Raw genomic sequence first — 19514 nt, 5'->3', positions numbered from 1 at the left:
CACAGTTCTAAATGGTCCCAGCTCCTGCAAGGAGAGTCAAACACACAGTTCTCACCCTTCCTGTGCAGCTGACTTCACCCTCAGCACAGTTGCAAAAAGGGTTTAAGGGGCCTCTTGGAAATTCAGGGGTCAGAGTCTGGGCTTCTCTGTTCCATCCTACAAAAGTTGCACAAATCAAAGTCCTTTGCAAACAGTTACAATGAAGAACCATAAACTTACCGTGCTCAGATAATAAGCAAAAGGGGAGAGATGTGAAGTTACAAGGAGGACAAGTTACCTTGCCAGAAATTATTAACTCAAATTGTATTTTCATTATCAGCCCAGGATCTCCACTTTTAAAATACAACTCCCTTCCCCATCCCATCACAGCATTTGATAAGCAAAAGGCACCTGGTATTTACATAGGTTAATGTTTCTCATTTAAAAAAAATGGGATAAGCTTCACTTCGACGTAAGGAAAACTCCAGAAGAGTTTCAACATGACATATAAACTGATACTGTCAGAGTGGTTCTCCAGAAGAGTTTCAACATGACATATAAACTGATATTGTCAGAGTGGTTCTGATTTATTGCTTTGACTTTATCAATTGTGTTGTTTACAGGAAGCTTGAAATGGAGACAAAATAAAGATACTTTAGTCTGGATCTGAGCTCACTCCTGCATGGGGGCAAACTCTGCTGTGCCCTGTGGCCTTGCTGCATAAAGGTCAGCCATGATCACAGGAGAAGTTACTATACAGGGGAGTATCTGGGTCGTTAACGCACAAACTTTATTTAGCATAGACTTCATTTATTATGAAGATTCACCTACTTATTAATACTATGAACATTACATCTTCATGCTGGAGCAATCACTAGGAGCTTGCAATTTTTAAGTACACAAGTGAAAGCATCCCAGGAATCAGAAAGGAACCTGCACTCCAGAAGGAAATCTCATACAACTTGTAGCTTCAGCTGTGATATCCACTGCCACCTCAGTCAGGAAGTTCAGCATCACCTCTGAAATCACCACAGAGCTTTCTCTCCCACCAAAAACTTTAACAACTTCATGTGTTCCCTGTGGGAATTTTCATCTTTTTGGGAAAAAAAAAAAAAAAGAAGAAGAAAGAAGAAAACCACAACAAAACAACAAACAGAAATAACCAAACAGAAAGAACAACAACAAAAAAACCCCAAAAAAATAAACCCACCACTCTTTCAGTGTTTTGTTCTTATTAAAGTTGAGAGTTCCTACAGAAAACACTTGTCACTGAAGACCTGATTTAGTCAAAGTTTTCAGCTACGATGCTTGTCATGATAATGAAAATGTCTTCATACCAACCCAGATACAGAAGATTAAAGACCACCTGACTTGTTCTGCGAGTCATTTGGTGCTAATCTTGTTATACAGGCTAACAATAAAATCATAATGTCTGTATGGAGCCCGAAGGCCTTGCTGACCTTCTGTGGTTAAAGTACACTTATTCCATTGCTAGCAGCACTCACAAAAGGAGGGCCGGAACTGCATCTAGTTGCTTTTATCTCCTCTTGCCCAAGAGTTTATTTGTAAAGGATTACCAGGAGGCAGCAAGTTCAGATACAACTCAAGCTGTCTCTGGATCACAGCAAGCCTCTTTAACCACATCACTCCGTTTCGACCTAATGCACATTCACTGCTGCCTACCTTTGGTTATGCCACCATAACTGCAACTGCACAGCATTGTGAAGTCCCCTCTGTCATTCAACATGGGCTGCAAGAACACCATCAGGACATCTTTATGTCTAAAGTCACTAAATCTTCTATGCCAAGATTTCTGTATTTCACAAACTTTTTCTAGATTCCCTTTTCAGTACCAGGAGCCAGTGCCTTGAAACCCCACCTAACACACTTCAAGTCACACATACAGAACAGAGAAGCTCCTACTGGTATCTAAGAACATTCACAGCCTCTTACATTACATTTCATATTCAACATGTTAAACTGACAAGCCATAGACACCCTTGCACTACACTGGATGACCAGGAAGGATTCAAGGATTCCACTTAAGAAGCTGGACCAAAGAACCTCCTAACACATCTCTAGTCCTGGACTCACTCTGCAGCAATATGTACACGTATGTCCCAGCCTTGCAGCAAGTTTGCCCTCAGAGGAAGGCGGCCAGACTCCTTTGCTGTTCAGTGCTGGCTGTGCAGTGCTGCTGCAAGACTCAATGGCCTGTAATGCTGTAAGACACAACGACCTGACAGCACACACTGGAACAAGAGCAAACTCAGCACAGTATGCTTTCTAACTCACACTTTATTCTAACTCATACATTACAACTATGTCCAGTAACCAGTCAGGTCGTGTTGTGAGTTTTACTGTCAGTACAGATCACCACCACAGTGACAAAAGCACCAAACTTCAGGTAGATTCACCAGTGTAGGAGCTCTTCAGTGCCAGCACTCCATTCATCTCACTCTGCTGCACAAAATTTACTGCGAAAGCCAAGTAACAAAAAGGGACCAAGCAAGCTTTTGTACTTCTGTCCCACAGGATACATTTAAATGCTTTGTTACAACAAACAGAGCAAGTTATCTATTCTAAAACTTGCCTCATTTAAACATTAACTGTCTCCAGACAGTCATGTACAACTTTGCGTTAACGATCAATCTCCCAAACAGCTTTTTGAAAAGCTTGTCACTGGAACAGAGACCTGTTTGAATCTTTACTACAAAGTCAACATCTAAAGCATTTTTATTCCAAATAATTATGTGCAAGAGATTTTGCCCTTCTTCATCCCACACATGAAATACAACAGAGGCCTTCTCATTTGCCCAGTTCCTTGCAGTGGATTTTTTCCATAGGTAACTTAAGAGTAACTTTTGTTTTGACATAGACCCCCTTATCCTGGTGGTTCCCCAGCCTGCTTCTGTTCTTCCTGCTGCTGAAGTCAGGGAAGAGCCAGAACCAGCAAAAGAAGGGAACTAAGATTTCAGGGACGAGAGTGATTGAAGGTTTTGTTCACCTACTCAGAAAATGAAATTCCCCGAGAATGAAACCTGCGGAGGACACTCCAGATCTATGCTCAAGGCGAACAGGAAGGGCAGGAATTCAATACATGAAATAAGGCAGAAAAACCACAACAGATGATCTGGCACTGTAGGAAGCATCAGAGAGCAGCCACAGATGACATGTGAGAGTTGCTGTAGAAGTTATTACTTCTCTGATTATCCATTAAAGCAACTGTCAGTCAGGGGTGAGATGGACAGTGACAGCCAGGCAAACACAGGCATCACAAACAACCTCCACCATGTATCACCAAAAATCATCCTTCTCAGCAGAGACAAGGGGATCAATGAGGGAGGCACTCGGTGCAAAGCCATCTCACCACTCTGGCAGCCAGATCTGAGAAGGCAATTTTGCTTTGCTCATATTTGAATGGGAGTGTCCAGCTTGCACCAACATACTGTGCTTCTAGTGGTTCAACACAGCATGGGTGGGGGTTGCCAGTTTTACTTTAAAAGTACCCCAAGAACACAAATGACACATGAAAGGTACAGTGTCATTCATCCAACTTCTTCAGAATGGGGAGAAAAACCCCACTGAGTTTTTAGACCATCACCACAAACAAATCTGTTTCATCAGCACAGGATTCCAGATGCAGGAGACCAGGTTAGGAAAAAAAATAAGTGTCTGAGCTCACTCTGCAACAGTCATGCTAGATTGTGGGTAGGATGGTGGTTCAACTTTTTTTTCCCAACTGTAAACAGCACAGGGAGTTAAACAGACAGCAAGGCCAGAAGATACTGGGTTGAAATTACAGATCTGGCAATAAACACAAAAGAATGTCTCGTGATTTTCAGCATGTGGTCTGCAGACTTCAAGGCCAATGAAGAACAACTATGGAAAGCAAGCTGTATATCTGGCATTTACAGAGAAGGCCAAACCCCTGGAAAAGAAAATTAAGGCCCCATGATATAAGAAAAGGTTTGAAGCCCTGCTCTAGTTCATCTAGAATATGGATGAGACTTTTTTTCATGAGGTACATTCCTCTTCATGGTTTTAAGGGAACCTTGTTCAATACCACTGACACATTCACATACAACTCAACTATGGGAATGGAAAAAAACCTCCTTCCCCTTAGACACAACTCACAGTCTGCCAGGTCTAACCCCCCCAACAGGAGCCATTACCTGGTGTGTCTGACAACAGAACAAGCACCTCATTAAGACTAACACAGCACAATCTACTCCAATTATGAATAAAGACTTAAACCTGGAGTGAATGGAGTACGAAACAAAAGAACCATAGTGATGAGATTTCTTGCTAAAAACCTTATAAAGCCTTCTCTGTTTTCTGTAATTCCCAGGCAGAAGTAAGGGCAACTAAGTAACATCTCTTTTTTGGTCTTTAAACACAGAGCCATGCCAGGCCTGCCAGTACAGCTGTCCAAAGTTATGTATCCAGTAAGGCTCCTACCTCAGCCACATTCAGCAACACCAGTGTCATGGCTGTGGTCACTGCTGGGAGCGGGAGAGGACACACCTCAGTCCTCGGTGCTGCAGGTGCCAGCGTGTGCCACGTGCTGGCTCACACGAGTGTCCTTCCAGCACAGTCACACCAGCCCCCTGGGCAGCTCCTACACACTAATTTTGGCTCAGCGTGGCTTTAATAAAAATGAGTCATGACAGCAACCAGCAAGTGTTCCATGGCTGCTGCTATCCACACTGGTATCTCAGGAAAGCAAAAATGGCATGTGCACACATCTTTGTGCCTTCATTCCCATGAGGCAAGTGCCATCACCCAAATAATTCTGCTATCACCTGCAAGAACGAGGTAGGCACTGAGGCTGCTGTCAGCAGCTGCTCCATTCCCCCCCATATTGGACAATGTGGCAGATACCTGCTGGGCATGGGACAGTGTGTCAAAGATTAAACATGAGCTTTTGAGTTCTCACTGGAAAGAGAGGTGCTCTGCTGACTCTCTTCCTTATCAGTCATGGGCACAGAATAAAACCTCCCCGTTGGATCCTATCCTGCCACAGGTTTCACTTCCCATGCCTTTAAACAGCTCTGCGTGACCACAGCCAAGCAAGGACAGGAACTGGAGTGCTTCCATGGAGGGGAACAGAAACCTGAGAAGGGAGGAGAACTTCTTTTACCAGGTGGGTGTTCCCTGGCTCATTCCCCATTCCCAACCTGCTCCTCCAACACCTTTCCCCACCAACTACCACACTTTAGTTTCAGAGATGTGCAGCCTGCAGAGTTTCAAAGGTGTTAAATTACCAAACATTATTACTGAACAAAGACAGGGTTTAGGAAAAACAAAATCCCAAAACAAACACACAACTGAGATTAGCTGCATAAAGTATCTTTAAGAGTGAAGGTAGAAGAGAACAGGGAACAACGTTTGTCTGTCCCTGTTGATTCACTGTTACCTGCACCTGGCCACAAAGGGTCACACTCACCCAATATTTAGCTTCCCCTTGTGCAAACCTCGACCTCACTCATCCCTTTTCTCTTCTTCCTCTCCCAGAATAAGACAATAGGAAACACTCTCTGGTCAGTGTGGCGACTCTGAGCCGAGACACACCAGACACACACGCACCCCAGGAGGCTCTGAAATCACACTGGAATCACTGCGTGATGTCCCAGCAAGAGGCAAGTGCTGAGAAGCACGTCCATGCCCCGGGCTGCAGCTCCCAACAAAAGGAGCCTTTGTCCCCTGGTGGCTTTCGCAGGACTGTGCCAGAATCAACACGGATCGATTCCAGCAGCGCTAGGAAACAGGATGGGATAGGAAAGAATATAGGCTGTTCCTACCTTCTGTGCACCTCTGACTTGCACTTGGGGGGGACTGCATATCAAAGGGACCTGGCTTTTAAGAAGAGTATCATCCTAAAAACCTTCAGGTACTTCATAGGAGACATGGAATCCATCTTCTGTAGACAGCTTAAATATACAAAACATTCAAAAGTACTGCCACCTAATCACTTCCAAGTGAGAGAGTTGATGGTAGCAGTTTCCAGAGCCAAAGTTCTGCTTTAATTCATCTCCTGCAAGAAACAATAGGACCTTCCTTTGAAGTACATTCTCCAGCACAGATGGATACAGCATCCCCTCCATCCTCAGTTCCACAATGGAACTAGCCTGCTCAGGGGATGGAAAGAAAATCTACCTTGGACTGGAGAAATTCCCAAAGCACAGAGGAGTCTTTGCAGAGGCCACAGTTTCATGAATACTTAAAGGCTTTCCCAAGAAGGCCACTGAAAAAGCCTCATTTCCCACTCTCTCTCCTGCCTCTGTATCACTGTCCCTCCTTGTGCTAAACCAAGAATGTGAGGGCTAAATGCTGAAACAGGATTGAGAAACAAACCTCCATTCAAAATAGCAATACAGGTTGGGTTGAAAGCAACCAATGGTTTCTGATGTCCCAGCATGGCTCACAAGGAGTGGAGGATTGATTTTCCAAGCAGCACTGCTGTTCTTATGCCCTATTGTAAATTGTTGGGCCATTGTTTTCAGTCAGTCATACGAGTAAGGGTGAATTTTGGGCTAAAGGACTAGATTCAGTGGCTGGGCTGAATGTCTCCTGTTTCTATCAATCTGGAAAACACCAAGATTTAGACTTGCTAAACTTGTATAAACTTGTGTTTCAACTCTAAAAATTTCCCATCCATTCCTACAGTGGGAAAATCACTGCCAAGCCTTTTTCTTTTTCAAGATAAGCTGCTGAGCTCTAGTCCCAGCATTTCAAAATTTTTTGAACTCTTAATTATACAAGGGAGATGCAGATAAGATGCAGCCACAACTTCAGACAAACCCATTCAAATTCAGTGGTTTAGGAACTAGTTTATTGACTGAAAACTTTGGCTTTGCTCACCAAGAGTAATTTCCAAACCTCAGTTTTTACACCCTTTCTATAACACTTGAAGTTCTCACTGAGATTCAAGTGTTAAAAAAAGTGTGAATCTACTGTTCTCAGCCACACAGAGTATGACCAAATATCATGGAGATAAAATTGTAATGGCAAAACTCCAAACCAACTTTACTACTTATCTTCACAGCTCATGTAACTTTTGGGATAGGTTTTGCTGTCCACTCAAGACAAACCTTCCAAGAAACTGAGCACTGGGTTTCTGAGACTTCATTACTATCAGATTTTTAAAGACGTATCATCTAAACTATAAAAAATTTTTAAATTATTTTTATATCTAAACTGTTTTTAAAATTACATAGCTTTTTGAGACAGTTTCTCAGCCTGATGAGACCATTCTGCAATTGTGTTATCTCCTGTCAGGATGAACTCTGGAAAGCAGTTAAGAGCTTAAAACAACCGTATATTGCCCAAATCACTAATGAAACTTTTGAATGAAAGGAGAGCCAATGCACTTTGTAATGTTATTTCCTCAGTAACAACCAGAGCCCTATTATTAAATGCAGGCAGGGATCCAAGAGGCAGCTTCGTCTGGATTCTGATTTGATTGCACAGCTGCCACAGGCAAAGGTTAAAGATGATGGGAAGAGAAAGAAAAAAATAGAACAAGGAGGATCTAGAACAACAACTAAATAGATATTACTGTGGAACACCACAGATCCTGAGAAAGAAGCCTTAACTTGGAAGAGTAAGGGTTGACTGTGTTTTGGCTGGTGTATGATTAGAGGACAGAAAGCTCTGAAGAGTTGTTTGACGTGACAGCTTCGGGTTTTCCAAGAGTAGGAAAACACAGTCGAAGCAGGAGCACTCCTGACAACAAAAAGGACCTGGGAGCACAGTGACAGGACCAGGCTCCCAGGGCTTCCCCTGGATCTCTCTGGGGAAAGCCCTTCTCAGTAGCTGAGGAGGGTATCCAGGCCTTAAGCACCTGGCTTTCTGCCAAGCATGGAGATGGCTGGGGATTACCATGTGAGATCCAAAGGAAGATGTGATTGGAAGTAGGAACTTGAACGATGCACAGCTGATGCTATCTAGGCCTTAGGTGCTTTGCTAAGCAGATGAAAGGAAGAAATAAATGCAGAATCAGACCTGATCACCAGTTTCTTGTGAACAGGAGTATCCAGCTGCAGCTATTTTTCCACATGCATCTGTGGGTGAGCGTGCAATGCTTGGACATCTTCCTTTGAAACAAGCACAGAACCTTCTTCTGTATCAAAAGAAACAAGCACATCACACAACAGCACTGGTACTGCCCCAGTGCAAGCACAAAACACTTTCTTTCTCATCTCTGACTTCAGAGCAGGGACATAAATAAACCAAAGACGCTCTCTGAAAGGAGGCAGTCTGTCTCTGCCAATCTTCACCAGCACAGCCAACACAAACCCAGTACATTTCTGCTATGGAGAGCAGGGCAGTCTCACCCACATCACAGCAGCACTGTCAGGAGGAGAGCAGGCTACGTGCAAAGGCTTGGCACACACGTGTGTTCAAAGACTTTTTTTCACCCCAACACAGAACCACTTCCTATTCATTATTTGAAGATGTCAGAATGAGACTTCTAGAGAACAAGTAACTTGGCCATAGCTGTACAAGGAGTATGCAATAGTGATACAAAGCTACCCTGAATTACATGTAGGTCAATAACAAACATTAATGTTTATTACTGAAGGAATGGAGAAGCTGTCACAGTTCCCTTCAAACCCAGGAAAATCTGCCTCTGTCACAGATGCACTGTTCAGTTTTGCACAAACCATGATGCCACCTTCTCTTCCTATCACAGAGGAGTAAGTATTCTCACATAGCCTCTGAGGAAGCACGATATAAAAAAATCAGGTGCTTAATTTAATAACTCTGAACATTGTCCCTTACCACTGCTAGGGCCATTGTGTATGGTAGCACTACACTCTTGCAAGGCAAGATTTCTGACAGGTAGGCAAGTCCAGCTGGACAAGGATGTTGATTATGTTCCTGGCTCTCTTTCAGCCTTCCGGGTTTTAAATACTGGGTAATGGTGAGGGCGGGATGAAAAACTGTTTACTTTTGTGACCTTGAGTCAGCATTGCATAGGCTACATCTCAGCCACACAGAGTTTTTTCCTTCCAAGGACATCAAGTAAAAAAAGTGAAAACCAGCCTAAAGAACATTCCCAAGTGGTCATTCTCAAAGTGAAATTTATTGCTTGGACAAGACAGGATTGAAGTATCCAGGATGCACAGATATTGGTCCCAAGATATACTAATACACGTAAATGAACACAGCTACTCCAACTGTCTCTTTTTTTCCTGCATACGCATGTTACTAGCAGGAACTAGTTCGGAAGACAAAAGAAATTAGTTGCATCGGTGCAACATGCCCCAAGGACAAAGCACAAGGACAGGGGAACTGACTCACCTCACATTATCTCCTCCTCTTCTCCTCCCTGCAAGACCCCCCCAGAGCAGTCACAGTTGATTGAACAGAGAATTTCCTGACTTGCACCTTTTTTTTCTTTACAAAAATGGCAAAATCAATCCAAGCATGACTGACAACTAGAAGGAACACCAGAGAGAATGACAGCAACAAACAGAAAGCAGATCAATGGATTTTAGTAAGGAAGCCTTAGAGCCAGACAGCAAAGGCAGCAGAAAGCACTATACATGAATTTTCATCTCTCAGCCTGTCACCATGAAAACAGATTCTGTTTTCATATATTTTCGTCATGTTTCCAACCACTTGTTAACATCCCTGCTTATCCTGGCCACAGTTTCAGGGTAACACACTAAAAAGCTATCTGGGTTGGTGCATGCACATGGGGTTAGAGTAAAAGGGCTACCATGACTACTGGGGACAGTATCCTGTGAATAAAAATATCATCGGAAGGTTACTATAGTCAGAAAACTAAGGGAGGTGGCAGCAGAGGGAAGAAATTAAAGAAGAGTTTGTTGTCTTGACACAAATCCTCTTTTCCACTTTTTCATCTCCCATCACCCAGAGACTCCTTGCGGGTGAGTGCTTTAAGCATGGCACAACAGTCTGCACGTCTTTCAGACCCCAGGTTTCCCCTTTTTGCATCTTCCCCAGTAGCTTCACCACAGAAAAAATCTTAGGGATGGGAGGGAGGAATGGGGGGGGGACAGGTCAGGGAGGGAACAGGAAGGACTTAGATAAATATGCACAGCCCAGCTCTGATAAGCAACCCTACAGCAACAGACCACAGCAACTGAACAATGCTCTCTGTTTGAACAGCCTTCCCTCCACGTCCGACCTTATTTTTTTAAAAAAAAGATAGGGACATCACTCAAGTCTTTTGGTTTTCCACGTGGGAGGGAGCTGATGTTTACATTACAAAGACACGTCTTAGTGCCACAGATCCACCAATGGCTCAAGGAAGAACAGAGAAGGAAGCTCTGAAGGCAGCAGGTTCCAAACATGACAAATTCACCTCCAAAAACAAGTACTTGTTTCATCTGATGAGGAAAAACAAATGCTTTTCTTTCTGTTCTCCATTCCACGAAACAAGGAATTAGTCATCCCTTAAAAAGGACACCTGGTTCCTCAGCATCAGGAGACTGAAAATGCAGGAATAGTTAATTTTTTTCTGGCCCCTTACACCCTTGCCCCTACTCATTCTGGCTAAAAATATCCATCAAGGCTTTTGATACCCTTCCACATCTACAGCATGTCTGGCTTCAGGCCCACGCCATCCCTGGGCTTGAAGAACGTGCTTGCAGGGTTCTTCCCTCAATGGAGGGGTCAGCTGTCCCTTTCCCTTCCACTGCCCATCACTGCAGGCTGGCAGGCAGACACTACAGGCTCTCAAGGAGGGCTTTATTTCCAAGGCCTGCCACTCCACCGTCCCATCCTCGTTTTCATTCACAGCCCCATTCATGAGGGTGAAACCTTAACTCACCCAGGCAACCAAGCTGTGTTGCTGTTCCTTGCTGACTGGGGGGCCCAGTATCTGTGTCTGCAGGGCTGTGAGGATGGGCATGGGGAACACTGCACAGGCAGCCTGTGCCAAGGGCAGCAGTGGTGTTAAGAACCTGTTCAAGGGTAGGACTCAGCCCCCACAAACACCTGCTCCAGAAAAACAAGGCAGACCATCACACTCTAGAGATTTCTTCGGCAATCCCTTTCTTTCCTGTCCTTCTAAAGTAGCCGTTTTTTAGATAAGAGCTGGAACTAGTGTCATTTCCCCTAAAGAAAAAAAGCTTCATTTCCTCCTCTGGAAGCCCCAGTCCAGCCCTCACCCTTCTCCTGTTCTTCACTACCCCTAGTGCAGTTGGACCCTGTTTCTCTATTCAGCTTCCTAATACACATTTGTTTCTTTTACACGGTCAGATCTTCTCCTGTGACAAGGAGAACATTTCCATTCCCTTTCTCAAGCAGCCTGTGCAACTCCCAGCACACTGTGCTGCTCTCAGACTTTGAACACCAAAAGGTTTCTGATGGCCAGGTCACTCCTTAACCCCCTTCTGCCACAGGGCTCCTCTGTCTACCACAGAGTGGTGCTGCCTCCCATTTGAGATCCTAGCATCCCACCAGGTAGGACTCTGCTCCTTACACCATGGGAGAGGACTGGAGATAGGAAACAGAGGTTTTAGAGCAAGTCCAGTTTAGCTTCCAAGATCTGGCAGGACAGAAGGATCTTTTATTTTTTTCTTGTTTTATTCCAGAAGACTTTACTGGGTGCCTCAAACATCACCACAACTCACTAGTGACAGTTTTAATGACCCAGCTTCCCACACAAGCACCTTACTATCTGCCTCCTCAAGTTCTTCAGGGCAGAGTAGTTCCCCAGAGCTGCTTTTTTGGTTGACTTTTTCACAAGCAGACTGCACTGTTCTGCTAACAGGTCTGCCAGCTCAAATTCACCTCCTGAGCACCTCTCCCTTCCTTCCTTCCTCAAGTATCCATTAACTCCCATTAATCCAGCCTCCTGGATAATCAGAGTAATGCTCTTTAAACACAGAACACAGGGCAAAGCCACTCTCTGTCTGCAAGTTGTGTTAGAGGGCATGGTGACCCTGCAGGTAACGTGATTGGGAATATTATGCTCCAGAGCCTCCAAATAATCCATTTATGGAGAGGGCTCCCCAGAACAGGACATGAGTAGTGCAGAAAAGGCACTTTTGCTGAGTCTCCTGCCATACTCAAGTACACCTGGCTAGACAGCAACTTACTGCAGTCCTAAATCAATGTGTTCCCTCCCCCAACCACCCTGGACGACACTTCACCTAATTTAAGAGTGACTTTGAATGAATCATTTCTGCTTGTGTGAAAGAAAATCATCTAGAGAAGAGCTAGCAGCTCTTCTCCTGGTAAATTGTCCAGGTCATTAGCATCTATACTGTGCAGCAGTTGTCAAAAGTCAGTTCATTGGAGCACTGAAGGAGAAAACACTGGGACTCTTCACCACCACAACAGTCTGCTTTTCTGACTCCCTGGTAGCACTGACCTTGGAGCAAGAACTGAAAAGGAGGTTTTGGCACCCATTGCAGGAGAAACCAAACTGGTGCACCATGAACCAGCAGAAATGGAAAGCTGCTGTTAGCACTTATCAAAAACCTTGAAATTAAGGTGGCAAGGAACTGTAACATCACTTAATTCTCTCTTTTGTCCCGGGAAAAGAGCCATTTAGATTGCATTAATCTGTGCAGCTGTATCCTCATTCCTCATTCCCCTTTCTGTGCAGTAAGGCAGTCAGCTCACCACGCACATGAACGGGCTAGAAGAGGGCAGGTTTTTCACCCATTCCTGCCAGTCTGAGGAGATCAGATTCAGCGAATTCAACAGTCAAGGATAAAGACAAAGTTTTTCATTCAAGAGTAACAACTGATTTTTGCTGCCACTTAACATTAAAAACAAACCAAAATTAATTAGTTTAGGACACTAACATTAAGGATGCGGCTTCTTACATAAAAATCCCTCAAGTGACTTTCAGAAACGACTGGGATGTAGCACTAACCTCTGAAACGGCTCTCACAAAGAAAAGGTCACTACAAGTGGGAGACTGGCTCAAGAGCACTGCAACAAAAAGCCAGCCATGGAAATAGGTGAATAGTAGTTGCTTGACCTAAAATGAAATCTGAGTAGAAGCAAAGATCTAGCTTAAAAGTCTGTATTCAACTGTTGCAAGAGAAAATTAATGCACCTTCTATATGTCTACTATCAGCCTTTATAAGGATCGCTTTTCTCTAGATAACAGCCATCCTGGCAGTTTAGGAAAACACAAGAACATATCTCCAGGATGCAAGAGCTATTCTCCTCAAAGCAATCTACAGCATGTTTACAGAATGACACAAACAAATCCCCAGTTCTCCGGATGTTTTGCAAGCACACTCTCTCACCACTTTTGCACGTGGCCAATCAGTTAAGAGGAAAGGTTCTTCTACCTACATAACCACAGGCTCAAACCAAGCATCTCCTCTCCCACAGAGGGCACTTATACATGAGACAAGCCTCGAGATGCTGAACTGGCTGGGGCCCTTGGTTACATCCAGCACTGATCCAAATCCTGATGTTCCGGGACTTTTTTATATGAAGATTTTAGTCCCTTCACTATGTTCAACATTTTAGGTTGTTTCTCCTTCCCTCTTCACCCACAGTTTTTGCAGTTTAGCTCCTATCGTCACTCAGGTCTAAATTAAGTGATGCTACAGCAGAAGTGGTGCTGTGACAGACAGCATGGAAAAGCAATTTCCCTTCTCACTGGCAGGATGCTTGGTCTCTGTAGTCACACTGGTCTATGATCACACATTTGCAATGCAGTTCAGTGTCTGCCTGCCCCGAGGCCATCCAAGCACCTTCAAAAGCAGGTTCCTTTTAAAGGCTCCTCCTACATTAGTTGATTTCTCTTGTTATGTTACTCCTCTCTCTCTTTCTCTCATTTCTTGAGGTCATTTTGCATTATGCCTGCCCTGTAGGTACAGCCCAAGCACTGTGTTTGTACTCCAGCATGAATTCAAGGGTTGGTTCTCAGCTATAATCCACATTATATAACAAACTGAAATACTAATTATTTCTTGGTTTTTTTCTCTCTTAAATATATCTATGTTCCCATCCCCTCATCCACCCCCAAATATTTGACTGATGCATCATCCTTCCTCCAGGTCTAACTCACTGTGTTATTACGTGGACTTTTTTTTCTCCCTTCTGTAAATGCACAAGCTTGCCTTGCTATATAAAAGCTTATTAGGAAAAAAATATTGGTTTTTATTTATTTATCTTTTCCTTTTCTTTACAGTTTTTAGCAGTTAAAAAGAAAGCATAGATATTTCCCTCTTCTACCCTTTACTCTTCATCCCCCCCATTTATCTTTAAGGACATGAAAATGTTCTGCTTTTTCACCACCAAAGCTTCTGAGAATATAAACAAATCCTGGCAAATGTGATTTAAACTTCATTTCCAATTTTTTCCTCATCTATTTAATAGCTTTCAGCCAGGAGTTTCAGAGGGTCAGAATATAAGCCAAAGAGAACGTAAAATTAAGAAGTTGGGTGCTAGCTACAGGTCTAGCTGAGCTGAGACAGAGGCCAGTGCCCCAGCTCAGGCACCATCCCACTGCCCTGTGGTCCCGTGGACTGCTAGTCTTTTCCCTATTCCCATACTTTTTGCTGCCCCTCTAGTCCCCCATCCAGAACTTACCATCAAATGTACCTATGAGAGGAGAGGCTTGAAAGAAAAACAGGTAAAGCAGCACAACCAGAGGGGTGGTAATGGAGCAGCAGAATGCAGAATAGAGGAGGAAAAGGTGCAGCTAGAGGTGAAACATCTCAGTGGTAGAGGTGGTTTAAGAGTGATGTGAAACAGCTGCCCCAGCAGGAGTAGCTGGGTCAGTTTAAACCTCAGTCTGTAAAGACAAGACCTTATCTAAGGCAAGTGGATGGAGACACAAAGTGCTCCAGCACCAGCTGCACAGAGCAGAAGACAGGGCAGCAAGATAACCATTCAGAAGTGGTCACTTCTCCCACCAGAACAAACCCAATGCCAAAGCAGGCACCTGCCTCAAGAAGTGCAGGAGATTAAGAATCTTAAGAGCTTAAGCCAGAGTTTTACTTCAAATGCTTTAATCTTGACACCTTAAGCAGGTGGCCCAATTCCTGAGGTGCTGAAAACACATCTTCACCAGGAGACACACAGGCTCTATTAGGGTCAGCCCCAGTCTGTCAGGCCTAGGGTGCACAGACTGCACACAGGTACCCCTCTACCATCACTCTGCCACATAACTGCACCAGAGACAGACCACTGACCTCTCAGCTCTCAGGTGTGCTGGTGACACCAGGCCATCTTAGCCATATACAGTTGTATGCCTAATTCATAACTTTCTGGGCAATTTTTTTCTACTTGGTTTGCTCTTATTCAAAGCAGGCAGCTAAAAACGCTGCATTCCCGAGTTCATGCTATTCAACAAAGATGAAACTGGAAAGAATATGTATCTATCAATACCCTGAAAGTAAAAGAGGAGGAAATTTCAGTCTTGAGAAAGCAGGTAAATTTCCACCCTCCCTTCTGTCTGCCCCAGCCTTAAGCAGACACCAAACAGAGACCAAAAAATGTGGCACAACTGTGGAGCTAGATAGTCACTACATCATACCCCTGTACCTAATAAAGCCAAATGGCATCACTTAATTCAGCTGGCATCAATGTGACATTCCGGGCAACGGGACTTCAACATCAATGTCTATTACTTGGGCAGGCATTTAACACAGCTTAATTAAACCCTATCTATAGCCAATGGTAACACTAGCAAGAGGAATATTTAATATAAATAGTGTTGTCTGCAGAAATCCCCCTTCTCAATTCCTCTGCCTCCTCCTCTGCAACACTCATTTTAAGTGCTGATACTTTTGCAAGAAGTATTTTTATTTTTACACAGGCCCTGATGTGAAATGAAGCAACCAAATCAGGAAAAAACATAAAAGGCATTTGAGGCCATGCCTGAGCTGAAGAAAGAGATAAAGGAGCAGGTGCATGATAGGAGGAAGAGGGGCAGAGCTCTTATAAGGCAAAACAATGCTAGAGAGGGACTCCAGAAGGGACAGGCTGGATGCAGAGTGCTGAAGAGGCCAGTAAAGCTCCTACACAGGTTCACAAACACCTTGCTGAACAAGGATGAGAGATTCTCAAATGCAGGACAGATTTGGAACTCATGGCATGCACAACGGGGCAAAGGAAAGACACGGGCATTTGGATCAGCCATTGGAGTTCCCTGAGCTGGAAGGCAATAGCTGCAAGGGATCAGACATGGGGGTTTTAGGAACAGTGCCCTCCAGGGCCATGGTGAGTTACAGAATGTGGTTTGTCCCATCAAAGTGTGAACAAATGGATCAACAGATGATCAGCTCTTGATTCTTCCCAAGCAGTTTTTGAACAGCTCTTCTCCTTTCCACCCAAGAGGACTGCGCTTTTACTTCAGCAGAGCTGAAAGGTGAGGAACAGCAAATTAGAGAACCAGGCTGGAAGGGGAAGTCCTCTGGCTGTGAACAAGTGTTAAGTTCATCAGCTTCTTTGCCAGAGCACTTGTTAAGAATCTGGGCCACACTGGTTTTGGAGAGGAAAATCACCACAAAGGGCTCCCCAAAGAGCCTCCTCAAAAATTAAGGCCTCAGCTGGAGACTTGGGACTCCCAGGTCAGAAGACATTCCAGCTAAAACACCCCAGCTCTAAGTCACCTTCATCCAGCATGACAAAGCAGCTCTTTTAACCTACTATATCCACAGCCTCATGGTGAGGGCATCCAGCCTTTATCACGCACACTTCCTCCCTGAATTATTTATGGCCACCAAGGGTCATGAAATAAGGAGAGCAAAAGCCTCCAGCTTGGCAAAAAGTTCTAGTCTGGCAACTGACTCTGATATCCATTCACAGAGAAGTCCCAGACCATGAGCAATTGGGTGCAGCACACCATTCCAGAGCTCTGTGATTGATGGATCACGTCACCCCTCCGACCTTCTGACTCCCACTAGTCAGGTCTCCAAACCCTCCCCTCCCAGCACTGCACATAAACTGTTCTTTGTCTTCAAAGAAAGACAATCTCTTTTTCCACTTTCTTCAGCTATTTTCATAAAAATATTACTGTGCAAAAACAGCCCTGCACCTTTGCCTACAAAGCAATCCATATCAAACTTCTGCAAAAATGTTTGAAAACCCTTTTAAGTCTTTTGGAATACGCTTTTACTGAAACAAATCAGAATTACCTTTATTAACTGAGATTGTCCAATATTTATATTGGAATTGTTTCAGAATAGGGAATGGCCTTTTTTGGCAATACATAATGCAAGCACACTGCAGATACTAACAAATAATCATACTGACTGCATGCATGATGAAGGAAACATTATCAGAGAGAGCACATCCTTGTCATAGCTCAAATTTATTAACACACAGTTAAGTTTGGCCTTTCACAATGGCTGTCCAGTCTACACAGACAAAAAAAATTAAAATCCCTAGTATTCTTCTACTGCAGAGGTCAGTTCAATACACCAAAGAATAGTCATTTCACTCCTCTGCTGAGGAAACTGTACCTTAAGGAGTGTTTCAGTACAAAACCCAAGTGTATTTCTCCATCTGAATGATTTTACACTCTTTTCGAGCACTGTTCCTCTTACGGAAGCTGCCATCTCTCTCAACAGAATTTTTCCAAAAACATACTTTCAAGCAACCTTTGAAATACACTGTCCCTCAGTAAAATAACTCAAATCCCTTCTGGGCCTCTTGTGTCAGACTCAACACTTGGACCAAGGGGTCATGTTGCATCCACAGTGGGGAAATAGAGTATCTCTCCAAGACAACACTGCCTGAAAATTCAAAATTAATGAGCTGAACGTTCCAATTCCAGGAAAGAAATTCCCTGCAATTTTTTTAGACATACTCTTTTTTTTCCCCTCAGGGTTTTGCCCATTTTTTCCCCAGAATGACTGAAGAAGCAGGAATGGAAATAAGGTTGGTCCTTCCACACTCAAGGCTCACAGAGCTGGTAGGATCAAGACCTAAAAAATTTTAACAACTTACGGGAATGTTTAACTTTACCTAAAAGGGTACTGGAGAGCTACAAGAGCAGCATAACTGTTAAGTAAAAAGATGCAGAGATCTACATTTTTTTTCAAACATCAGTCTTTATACCTACTCAGTATAAGTTTACATCTGTTGCTGGCACCATTCCAAGTAAATCCAATGGGAAGAATATCTATTTCACACCACAAATATCATCCAACTCAGTTCTGAGTTGGTTAAGCCACACATTACTGTTTCTGGCCTGATAAAATGTGCAATCAAGCCAAGTAGTAAAAAGGGAAAAAAACCCAAAAGCATAAACACTTGTAGCTGTGTTTTCAAACACTGTAGTTTCTGTACCATTGAAGTTCCCTTTCCATCCCTGCTGGCAAACAAGCATTCAGCTCCGTCTAATACAGTTCCAAAGCAGAGTATTAGCAATTGCCCAGTGAAAAATGTTTGTACTTCAGCTGTATCAACCTCTAATCTCTCTCCTGGAGAGCTGACTTTGAAAACAACTAAGAAACTAATGTGGCTCTTAAACCAAGTTTAACAAAAAGTTCTAAACCTATTTAAAATAAACAAACCAAACATGATCAATGCAGAATTACCAAAAAGAAATAATTTCAGAACAGGTTACCAGCTTTCTGAAACTGCATGTCAAACCCTTGCAGAGAGGGCAGCACTTCTGCGTATCAAGAGATTAAATACAGCCCATGGTTTTCACAGAGGGATTAGTTGCTGTTAAGCGCTGCTTTCCTCCTTATTGGTGAAGTTTGCACCCTCCATCCTGCCTGGCAGCCTATACTAAGAACACACTGCCACCTAGACTTCTCCTTTCTTGTAAAGAATGGGACAAAAAGAAAGGCAACACTGTCTGGCTTTCATGACTCTCCCCACGGCACTTCTGTGGAAACGACGACTTTCAGAAACTTTAACCTCCCAGCCACAGGTCTGAGTAAAGATTACTCCAGCCCAGCCTAAACAGTAGAAAATTCTATGTTGCACATGTGTACTAGCAGAGATCTGAGTAAACACAGTACCTATTTCTCATTTCATAAAGCTGCTTCATAGCGATTCTGTGAGACTGCTGTTTAAGTCTGTGAATGCCCCAAGCTCTGGGTTCCAAGTTTTCCACAAAATGCAACTCCCTGCTCTGGTAAACCCTTCCTGAATGCAAGTTCCCAACATAATAAAGGAGAAGCTCAGAAAAAAAAAAAAAAAGAGAGAGAGAAAAGGAGAAAAAAATAAATTAAACAACTGTATAACTTAAGCAGGTTGAAGAATTTCTATTCCCAACTACCAGGGCTCTTCCTTCAGATCATAAATTACAAATCTAAAGAGAGGTACTTTCTGAGTAGCAGCTAAGAAACAAAACTATGCAAGCAAGTTGGCATGATGAAAATATAACCCAAAACAAAGAAAAAACCACTCATCAATCGTATTTTCTGCTAATAAATACATTTCAAGTTTTTCTTGGAATGCGGCACAGGACCTACCCTGCAGTACTTGCCAGCTTTGTGAAGATCAAACAGCTTCAGAGCCTAGGAAAGTGCCCAGGGAAACCTGAACTGTCTGAGGTCCACCAGCCACTTGGATGCACCTGCTGAAAAGACACCTGACAAGATTTATTCATCCCTTGT

General features: G+C 43.5%; 1 protein-coding gene across 12 annotated transcripts in view; it reads right to left on the bottom strand.

Annotated features, from left to right (window-relative positions):
* BIN1 (bridging integrator 1) overlaps window positions 1-19514 on the bottom strand; it is a 91345-nt gene that overhangs the window by 65464 nt on the left and 6367 nt on the right. Inside the window, exon 1 of one of the 12 annotated variants that reach the window (XM_048308643.1) lies at window positions 5784-5899. The exons of the other annotated variants lie outside the window; for them this stretch is intronic. The gene's annotated coding sequence lies outside the window, so the exon portion shown is untranslated. Of the gene's footprint in view, window positions 1-5783; window positions 5900-19514 lie in introns of those variants that run through there. 12 annotated transcript variants of the gene reach the window in all.

Source organism: Corvus hawaiiensis, chromosome 7 (assembly GCF_020740725.1).
Source record: "Corvus hawaiiensis isolate bCorHaw1 chromosome 7, bCorHaw1.pri.cur, whole genome shotgun sequence".
Taxonomy (NCBI): Eukaryota; Metazoa; Chordata; class Aves; order Passeriformes; family Corvidae; genus Corvus; species Corvus hawaiiensis.
This window is presented reverse-complemented; position numbering and strand designations above follow the sequence as displayed.